Below are 10401 nucleotides of genomic sequence, written 5' to 3' on the forward strand. Positions count from 1 at the left end.
TTTACTAACATTTGATCAATCTCACCATTTAGGTCATAATTTCTCTTTATAGGACGTAGCTCATTACACGCACACACATACATATATATACAAATACATACATACATACATACATATATATATATATATATATATATATAGATATATATATACATATATATATACATATATATATATATATATATATGAATGTGTTTTTACTGTAATACAACAGTATAATATGAAGATAAAAGGCCCATAAAACACTATTTTAACGTTGCAACCATATATTTCGAGCACTTCCCTCCGTGCTCCTGATCACTGATAAAATATGGACATAGGATGCTCTTGTAAGACATCCTATGTCCATATTTTACCAGTGATCAGGAGCAAAGAAGGAGGTGCTCGAAATATATATGTTTCCTGCCTGAACGGAGGAAAAGGTATAGAGAAAACCTCTTTAGACCTTGGTGCAAAATACATCCATTTAATCGCATGAGTTCATAGGCTCTGGCGTTGAGAGATCACTTGAAACTAAGCGATTTCCACTGATATTTGTGCATATATAATATATATATATATATATATATATATATATATATATATATATATATATGCACAAATATCAGTGGGAAATCGCTTTAGTTTCAAGTGATCTCTCAACGCCAGAACCCATGAACTCGTGCGATTAAACAGAAGTATTTTGTACCAAGGCCTAAAGAGGTTTTCTCTAGACCTTTTCTTCCATTCAGGCAGGAAACACATTCAGAGCACAGCCTACCGCGATACCCCATCTACAACTGCTCTGCAACACTTGCATGTAAACAGTAGGCAAATGAAATATCAAATATGGTCGTTTTTCTTTAATGTCAGTGGAAAAAGCTAATAAATCTCACATTTTAGTACACATCTTTTCTTGGTCACTTTCTGGTCAAGAGAAAACATTCATACCACGAATCCAATTTCTGTTTGCAACTCACCATCTTTTTCTCTTTTTTTTCTTGTCGGTTAGCAACCAGCGGGGGTAATCCACCAACTCACCAGTACGCTAGCTAAAGTCACACTAATTGGTCTCTCGGGCTTTCCGATGATTGCGCCCCCTTTCTAATCTTTCCTAATCTAATGGTTCTGATACAGAACAATGTCGTCACGGGGCTCGAGGGAGAAGACAGTGCCATTAACGTCTATGTTTGTTTGTTGAGTAAGGAAGTTAGTACGACATATTTGCCCGTTATCTTTGCGGGAGCACTTGTAGTACGCACTTTTTGAAAGAATCCTTTATCTTTGTTTTTTTATCACGTTTTTGACTTGCTTAATATCGTTTTAAAACTTTCAGTCAAAATAAAGCCATTGTTGTTGTTGCTGCTGTCCAGTGTGCACAAATTATTGTGCAACAAACCTAAAATCAGTCTCTATATATATATATATATATATATATATTATACGGAAGAATACGCTTGCAACAAGTTACTGCATAACATCAATAGTTGCAAAACACGGTTATTCATGACACTGTTATCTGTAGACGCAGTAAGGGTTAGTGCTTCTCGTTGATAGCGCTGTTGTTCGCTACTTATCGTTGGGAATGTCTAGCTGTCAAACCAACATAATATTCTTCACTGGAGATGGTCAGCATCTCATATTTCTACATACTTTTTAATCATTTTTCTGCCGTGTGTGTTGGGAGGGGTGTTTTTATCAATGACTGTTCGGTGACCTCATGAGCCGTGTATATAGTTGACTTACGTCTGGAGGTAACCATAAAACAACTGTTGTTAAAATTAGAAGTATTGCCCTCCACTGCCTTATGGTTGAGTTACTTTGCAAGAAGATATACCCAGTCAAATTTTCAAATGTCTTTTTAGGTATTTGTTTATTTATTTTCGTACTTATCCGTCTATTGATGTATCATCACCATTTTTTACTATTCATTACCTATTCAGTCTTCAGGGATGGAGGTGCAAGTTCACTGCCTTTCATCATGTTCCGAATAATATATATACTCATGACGAATAATAATCATAATTATTAATTAATGGAACTGACCTGATCAAACAGCCCTTACCTGTTTTATGCAATGAAAGAAAAGGAAGTACAGTCGAAGACGTAGTTAGGAAAGAGTCAAAAGCAATGATGTAAGGAGGGGCTATGGAGATGATGCCCCTTTCATGGCAGAATGAAAATGACAAAGCCACACAGAGAACCCACCGACGAGAGCTGCCTTTGCTAATGCGCTTTCAGATAACGCCTTATCGAAGCCAGTACAAGATACTTGGGCCTGTCAGCTGATTTCCCGTTTGTCGGTCCCCCTTGGTAGTCAATGTAATATGACTCTAAATTCGAAAATAATGCACACTTTTGCAACTCTCTCTCTCTCTCTCTCTCTCTCTCTCTCTATATATATATATATATATATATATATAGATAACTAGGTATATATATATGCCTGCATACATCCACATACATACATACATACATACATACATACATACATACATATATTCATTGTCATGATGACTAGAACTAACATACATAAGTATTTGCTACATGGAGTTATCACTACTCTGTTCTGCTTTCCTCAGTAAATTCACTAGCTGTTATCCTCAAAGGCATTATAAGATGAAAATTCTCATTGCAAGTCTACATCCGACACCCAAGAGAATCCAGTTCCAGAACTATACTCTGTTTTTTTTTCATCTGTCCATCCGCCTGTGGTGTTTTTGTATGGTAACACTGCGTCCCGGGCTTTAGATAGTTACATTAGCTTACATTCAACGATTATAATAATATCCTATTTCGAATATTAACGGTGTAATTCGCATATAGTAAATTATTAAAACACTTTTCAGTTGCAAATGTACACCTAGATATCCTTTTATTTACCTAAAACTTACACACAGCGTAACTATTTAAAGCCCGGGACGCAGTGTTACCATACAAAAACACCACAGGCGGATGGACAGATGAAAAAAAACAGAGTATAGTTTACCATTGACCCAACGAGAAAAGTAAGATTTCATTTCGGCTTTTACAGACATAAACCTCTAAGAGCAGATGCTGGACTGAATCCGACATGAACGCACATTGGCTATGATGATACGAATAGCAGTGTTTTGCTATGAGTTGAAATGAAGGAATAATAGGTATTGTTATAATGACTACCAGAACAAAGATTAGTTTGTATGTGTTGCTTTTTTTCATTTTTCAACTATTTTAATCTATTCAGTATCTGCAAACCTGATATCCACTATATATATATATATATATATATATATATATATATATATATATATATATATATATATATATATAGAGTGTGTGTCTGTATATATATATATATAATATATATATATATATATATATATATATCTATATAGTATATATGTATGTATATGTATATTGTATGTATTATGATATATACACATATATATATATATATGTGTGTGTGTGTGTGTGTGTAAACTAAGTAAGAAGATGAAATATGACATTTTTCTTAAATTTGCATTTCATATGTGGACGTCAACAATTCTGGTCTATCAAGGAGGTCGAAATTTCCGTCAAAGAACATCTTTTTGTCTCCTGAACACTGACTTAAGGCAACCTAATCTATATCACCAAATCCATTGGTTTTTAACGTCACCTGCGTGAAGAGCGCTGTAAAATGACTGACAATGTCAATAAGGGTTACAATAGGGTAATGATAACGAGATACCGACAGGCATTTTTGACTGTCATTATTACTTCATCGACAGTATATTGATTTGCCATTTACTGTTTGATTATTGGTGTTGTCTTATTACAATAGTCAGTAAATTTCTATTGACATGTCGCCATTATTTTGATCAAATGTTTTGTGCGTGTTTACTCGTCCTTCTTCCCTTTTTGGCTGTCAGCCGTCCATCGTATTAACAGAAAATTACAGCGGATTTTCACCGATAAGGCTACAGTATTAGTAAATCTCCTTTTGTATCTTATAAACAGACATGTTTCTTGTTCCAAGAACAAACTATGACAAAAAAAAAAACAAAATAACTAAATAAAAACAGAAAGTAATATATTGATAATATTCAATTATCTATATTTCTCCAAAAAAAATCATGTTACGTGATCACAGTGTTACTCCCTCCACGTTCACTGTTTGTGCTATGCTATGAATGACAACTCACGTAGTCCTATAGTACTCTGATTTTTTTTATTCATATTATTAACGATACTTTGCATTTTTTGCCAACCACTCTCTCTCTCTCTCCTTTGTGTGTGTGTTTGTGTGTGTGTTGTGTGTGTACAGTATTTCGACATGAAGAAGTGGAATAACTAGCAACAGTCGAGATAATACCAAGATGTGCCATTCTGCGTAAAGCTATTAAGCATAGACTCAAAAACTTAGTTCGTGCTCAGTGGCACGAACGTTGGAAGTCACAATGTGAGACTAAAACTGGGGAGATCACGAGTGAGACTATCTCTTTGAAAGTACTACTCACCGTCTGCTTATAGACCATACATACCTTACACATGCACTTTTGAGGACTGTTGAACACCAGCGCAGCATTATAACTGGATGACCATTTATCGCCTAGTAAGAAAAATGTTTGATTACTGGGCGCAGACAAATCCCCAAAATTGACAGAAATTGTTAAGAAATGGAAATGGAATTGGCTTCTCCCTCTTGGTAATAGTGCTCAGTGTCTCTTAATTCCTGCTCACAAAGTCGATATTTACTGCATAAATAATATTTTCATAGCGAGTTGCTAAATTACATACTTAAAAATGCGTGTTTGATTGTATATTATTTGATTCATGGGATGAATCAGACAATATACAAGATGACAGAATTGATGGTATGGTAAAAATGATGGTATATGACCTGTAACTAGCACTACAGACTGCAGGCAGGAGGCCAACTTTGCGGCACTTCGACTCCCATCAAGAATCTTGGACTTGGAAACTTGAAAGTGACGATTTTAAAAGCATGGAGTATGGAACGTTTTTTCAGGCGTTACTGCCTGTTGTTTCAGGGTATAAAAAGGTATTATGTACAGAGCTAAAATAATAATTGCCTTATAGTACTTAAAAGAAATGTGGACGTTGCAGTTTTGATGGCAAATTTATGCACCCCATAGGGGGATAGTGCCATCAGTACACCTCATTCGGTGCAATGTAGGCATTACTTAAGGTTCTTTCCAGCGTCCCTTCAGCGCCTAGCTGCAACTACTTTCATTCATTTTACTGTTACCTCCGTTCATATTCTCTCTCTTCCATCTTATTGTCCACTCTCTCTTAACAATTGCTTCATAGTGCAACTGCTTTAAGGTTTTCCTCCTGTAGCATCTTTCAAACCTTTTACTGTCAATTTTCGTTTCAGCACTGAATGGCCTTAGTTGCCCCAGTGCTTGGCATAATGCCAAAAATCTATATGTAAAAAAAAAAGAATTATGCACTTATTTTAAGGCATACATTTGAGTGTGAGCTTGGATGAAAATAGTAGTATACTCATATACTACCGTTAACCCTGGCTTTGATTAATACATGTTGAATATTTGCATAAAGTTTTCTGTTGAAAGAGTCGGAAAAAAAGTGTCATCCATATTTACTTTAAAACATATCGCAGTTCTAATAAATTTATGCATCAATTCTGCTCTATTTCAGCTTAGTAAAAAGTCTACTGTAACTCCGTAAATAGGTAGTATTCTGTACTCCTATAACTGCTAAAAGTATTACATATTAGTGAGATACTAATTTTGATTCTTTGCTCACAATGAATGACAAATACGAAAGGTTTGCTAATAATATTAAATAAATTAAATAATCAGTGTTTTCTTTGTACACAATGAATGACAAGGACCAATCAGGTAAGAACATCTGGAAGGTTTTATGAAAACGGAATCCACTTCAAAAAGGCAATTTTTTACCACAGCTTCAAGTACACCTTGATAAACAACCTTATTCATATTAGCTACTGACAGCATGAGTGTGTCACGTAACTATATTTAGTTACAGTAAGCTAACTTAGATCCCAAAACAACAATACCGTAGGTTTCCTTTGGTTCCCTTAAGGGCACATTAGCTCTTGAAATAATTTAATGAATGAAGCAGATACTGTGTCCCTGTAAATAGTATGGAATGTAGGCTACTGGTGGCTGCGGAATATATAAAATATTACGATACTCTTTTGGCTTTTGCCGTATTGTTTTATGGTATATTTGTTAATTAACTGATTCCATAACAACCACGGTCTGACTAACTACCTAATAAGAAAATTACAAGGAGTACACAATAGAGCCGCCTGATCAATAAAAGGATTACGTTACCGTGACAGAATAGCCCCGGCACTAAATTGGCTTCCAGTAAAAGCAAATTAGAATGCAAAATACTCCTTACAGCCTTTAAAGCACTAAAATATGGGGAACCAACATATTTAAAAAAAACTGCTCAAGTTTCTTTAGACTTGAAGTGAGGATTGTGATCAGACATGCAAGTGAAGCACATTGGCTGTTTGAACCTAGAACAAATTGTAAGTCAGGTGAGAGAGCATTTGGACATTGTGCACAAAGACTATACCACAAAATACCTCCTGAAAGCAAGATAATACAAGATGAAAGCAAGTTTATAAAAGAACTGAAGACCCTCCTATTCTGCAGGAGCTACGATACTGATGAGAAACCACTAAAAGACAATTGTAAAATATAAAAAGCAACTTATTTAGAAAACGTACAAATTAATGCCCGCCAGAGAGGGAATCATCCCAGTGGAGGGCTGAACATAAAACCAAGAGAATGAATTAAATCACTACGATCTGATTCACAGTAGCTGATTTACACAACTGCGTTTTAATGAGATTATTATATTTCAAATGAAATTGGGGGAAAAAATACTGCTAATACGGTCGTTCTGTAAGTAAATCGTTAATTGTGGGTGTTCTGAAATTACCGAATCACCTAAACATTGAAAAGATGATGGGGGTAATCTACATTTTACAGCGTCTTCCCGTAGACAAAAAATAAGTAAATAAAACTACAAGTTGCTTGACGGGAAAAGATAGTTCAATTTTTATAGTTCAATTTTCAACATCGTGAGAATAGCATCACAGCGAAATAAAACGACAGAAGTGTAGAAAACACCTTGGAAAATACCATAAACGATTAAGAAATAGTACGAAAGTGAAGAGAAATTCCTTCCCTGCTTGAATTCCACAAGGTGCGAAATGAAAATTCCCCGCTCCTCTCAGTCTGTGCATATCTCATTCTCGAAAAGGTTTTAGAAGCTACGATGTTAGCATGCCTTTTTCACTAAAAGCTGTGTTTTGATGACCTATAATTAGCATGAAAGAGCTGAGGGTCTCTTCATCTGTGTTCAGTTTTTAATGGAGTGATATGCTGTATTGAATATTCCCGTTAGCAAGACATACTTTTTGACTGACCGCTAGAATCGGCAATCGATTGGAGGAGTGTTAACGTCACTTAGGCGTTTTCTTTTTGATACCTTGGGCAAGTTGGTGTCAGTACTTACATGTTATTGATTTCGTGTGACTGAAGAATGTTTTTAAAACGTTAAACTAAACTCACATGGTGAGTGGTGATGGGGTTCTTGAACACCTGGAATTAATTCTCGTGTTCAAGTCCAATAGTCTTATCAGGTATTTTTCCCCAATTACATATTTTGGATTTTCTCACTTTGGTTAAATTTTGTCCTGAAAATTGGGAAAGGTATCATACCTGGGATTAGGGCTCATTTTTTAAGCTAATCGTGGAAAATGTGAGGAGTGGATTGACTTTTGGGTTAGGAGTCGACTATATCTATGGTCATGGCATTCTGTACGGTTTGCACACCAACACAATCAGAGTGGGGAACTCTTGTAATTCTAGACGCTACTCAAAAAGCGGGTTAGGCCTGCTATGCACTTGCACCTCTATTATTGCATTGAAGCCATCAATCTGGTATAGAGAAAGTCGTGAACATTTGGGAGTCAATTCCCACTCTGTCATTAGCAGGAAATTAACCTCTATGAAGTTATTATTATTATTATTATTATTATTATTATTATTATTATTATTATTATTATTATTATTCATGGAAAGGTCCCACGGAAAAAAATAGTTCCCCTTGCCCTTAGACAAATCAACGACCTAAGCCAAGGCTAATATATATATTATATAATATATATTATATATAATATATATTATATATATATATATATAATATATATTATATATATAATATATAGATAAGTCATATCACTTTTCCGTGATTCATATACATATATCGAGCTAGTGTATGTAGGTAAAAGCTTCACTGACGTTCCTGGACTTGAAAGGATCCTGGGTTCGCGTCCCGATCCAGGCAAGTCTATTATCGAGAAAAATTCCCCTTCGGTTAAGCATATATGAAAATATATATGTATATATAATATAATTGTATGCTATCTATCTATCTATCTATCTATCTATCTACTATCTATCTATCTATCGATCGATCGATCGATCGATAGATAGATAGATAGATAGATAGATAGATAGATAGATAGATAGATAGATAGATATCTTAAGGCTCTGGAAAACTGGGAGAGCGTTGTTGAAAATTAATAACTGTGCTGCTGAGGGTCAAAATGTGCCTATGGTTCTGGAAATAAGCCATATCTGGAAAGTTGTAAAAGTCTTTAGTGACGATAAATTCATTCGACTGCTGCATTTTGACTTTCAGGGCCTTTGATTTTGTATGAAAAGGAAAGTTAATAAATCTGGAATAACGACTTATATTTTCGACTTCGTCTTGCTGACAGAATTATTTATACTGATGTTATTATAAGTTCCAGACACTAGTAATATTGTATATCAACATGTAGCAACGCATAGTTTCACTGTCTTGCATTGGTGTTTGTGGATACATGTATTTATTTGTTTCTTGATGAATATGTTCGTTTGTTGTTAATTCGTTCGTCTTTTATACTACTCTATTTCACATATGAGGGTCATTCAAGAAATTTGTCTCACTGGGAAGCATCCCGGGAGGATATTTTACATGATAAAAGTCTCCTAAATACTCTTGTTCCGCCAACGCCCCCACGTTGCGCTCCTGTCATGGAGAAAGGTTGCATCCTGGGCGTTCAGGTATTCCTCTACCTAAGGGATGACGACGTTATTATTCTCAGAAATGATGGCCACGCATGTGGGGTATTAGTTTAGGAAGCCGTTCGGGTGAGCAAGGCTCATGTGACAAAAATTTATTGCCTTAGGTGACCGCTTCTGCAGCTGCCACCAGGTCTACAGGGAGAGAGACAATGTCCTGTAGCAACAGGGGATACTGAGTGTGTGTACTCTAGGTGTTACTAAAGGGTGTTCGCCGCTTTCCCTCTGCCCAAAGCTGCATTGTTTTATTTTTCGCCCTTACTCTGCCTTCCTCTCTTCAAGTATTGTCCAACACCCCTGAACTGTTGCTTCAATGTGCAAAACTGTGGGGTTTCTCCCGGTCCTACCTTTACAACCTTCTACCTCATTTCCTTCATTTTCTTGATCTCTTTATCTAGCTGTCCAACAACTCGAACTCGGTCTTTTCACTCGTAAGCGCAAAATGGTGTAAAGTGCCATATTACATGGCTTGGAGACATAAATCTTATAAAAGCAAACGAAAGTCATATTGTCCTGGTTGTTACCCTCCCCATTCCATGAGTCTGTCCTTTTCTCCAGGATACATAATGGAACCTTCCTTTCTGTTTCAGATGGTCTTTGATAAAACTGTAATTATGTGCGAGTGGTTTCGGCCCTCTAGCCTTAACCCACAAGCATAGATGGCGCTTCGTGACAGTGTCTTTTCAAGTACAACGCGACCTTGGGCCCATTTTCCGATGCGTTGACCACACTCCCATTGTTCTCATTAAACTTCAGAGCACCGCTCGTTGGCTGACTAGACCAGTTGCGTCTAACGTACAGTCTGCAGCACAGAATCTCAAGGTGAGTAATGTAAGCCGCTTTTGCAAATTAAAATGACCTTGTGCTAACTTATAGTTATCGTAGAAGAGGTGAACAAACAAGTTGACGAATCTTTAGCTTTGGGGGGGGGGGGTTGGGGGGGGGGGGCGGTGCTTGTATTCGTGAAACTTTGTTTTGGAAAATATTCTGGACGAAGTTGCTTGGATTTCGTTATGTATCTTTTTTTTTGTTTTTCTTTTAATTTCTTTGGCAATTGTCCTTTTCTTTGTTTCATATTTCCATTCTTTTGTTGTTGTTGTTGTTGGGAAAAACTCTCTATCGCGAGAGTATGTATAATATTCTAAGGGGTCCACAATAATAAAAAAAACGTTGCGAGTCCGTGTATAACTTTTGAAGCTTTCGAACCCTTCCCTGGGTTCATCTTCAGTCCAAAATGAACCCAGGGAAGGGTTCGAAAGCTTTAAAAATTATACACGCACTAGCAACATTTTTTATTATT

General features: G+C 36.1%; 1 protein-coding gene across 1 annotated transcript in view; it reads right to left on the reverse strand.

Moving 5' to 3' along the window:
* Window positions 1–1015, reverse strand: part of LOC135216889 (annexin-B12-like) — a 25279-nt gene extending 24264 nt beyond the window's left edge. Inside the window, exon 1 of the mRNA XM_064252412.1 lies at window positions 960–1015. The gene's annotated coding sequence lies outside the window, so the exon portion shown is untranslated. The remainder of the gene's footprint in view (window positions 1–959) is intronic.
* Window positions 1016–10401: the final 9386 nt, after the last annotated feature.

The sequence above is a fragment of the Macrobrachium nipponense genome, chromosome 6, assembly GCF_015104395.2.
Source record: "Macrobrachium nipponense isolate FS-2020 chromosome 6, ASM1510439v2, whole genome shotgun sequence".
NCBI classification, from domain to species: Eukaryota; Metazoa; Arthropoda; class Malacostraca; order Decapoda; family Palaemonidae; genus Macrobrachium; species Macrobrachium nipponense.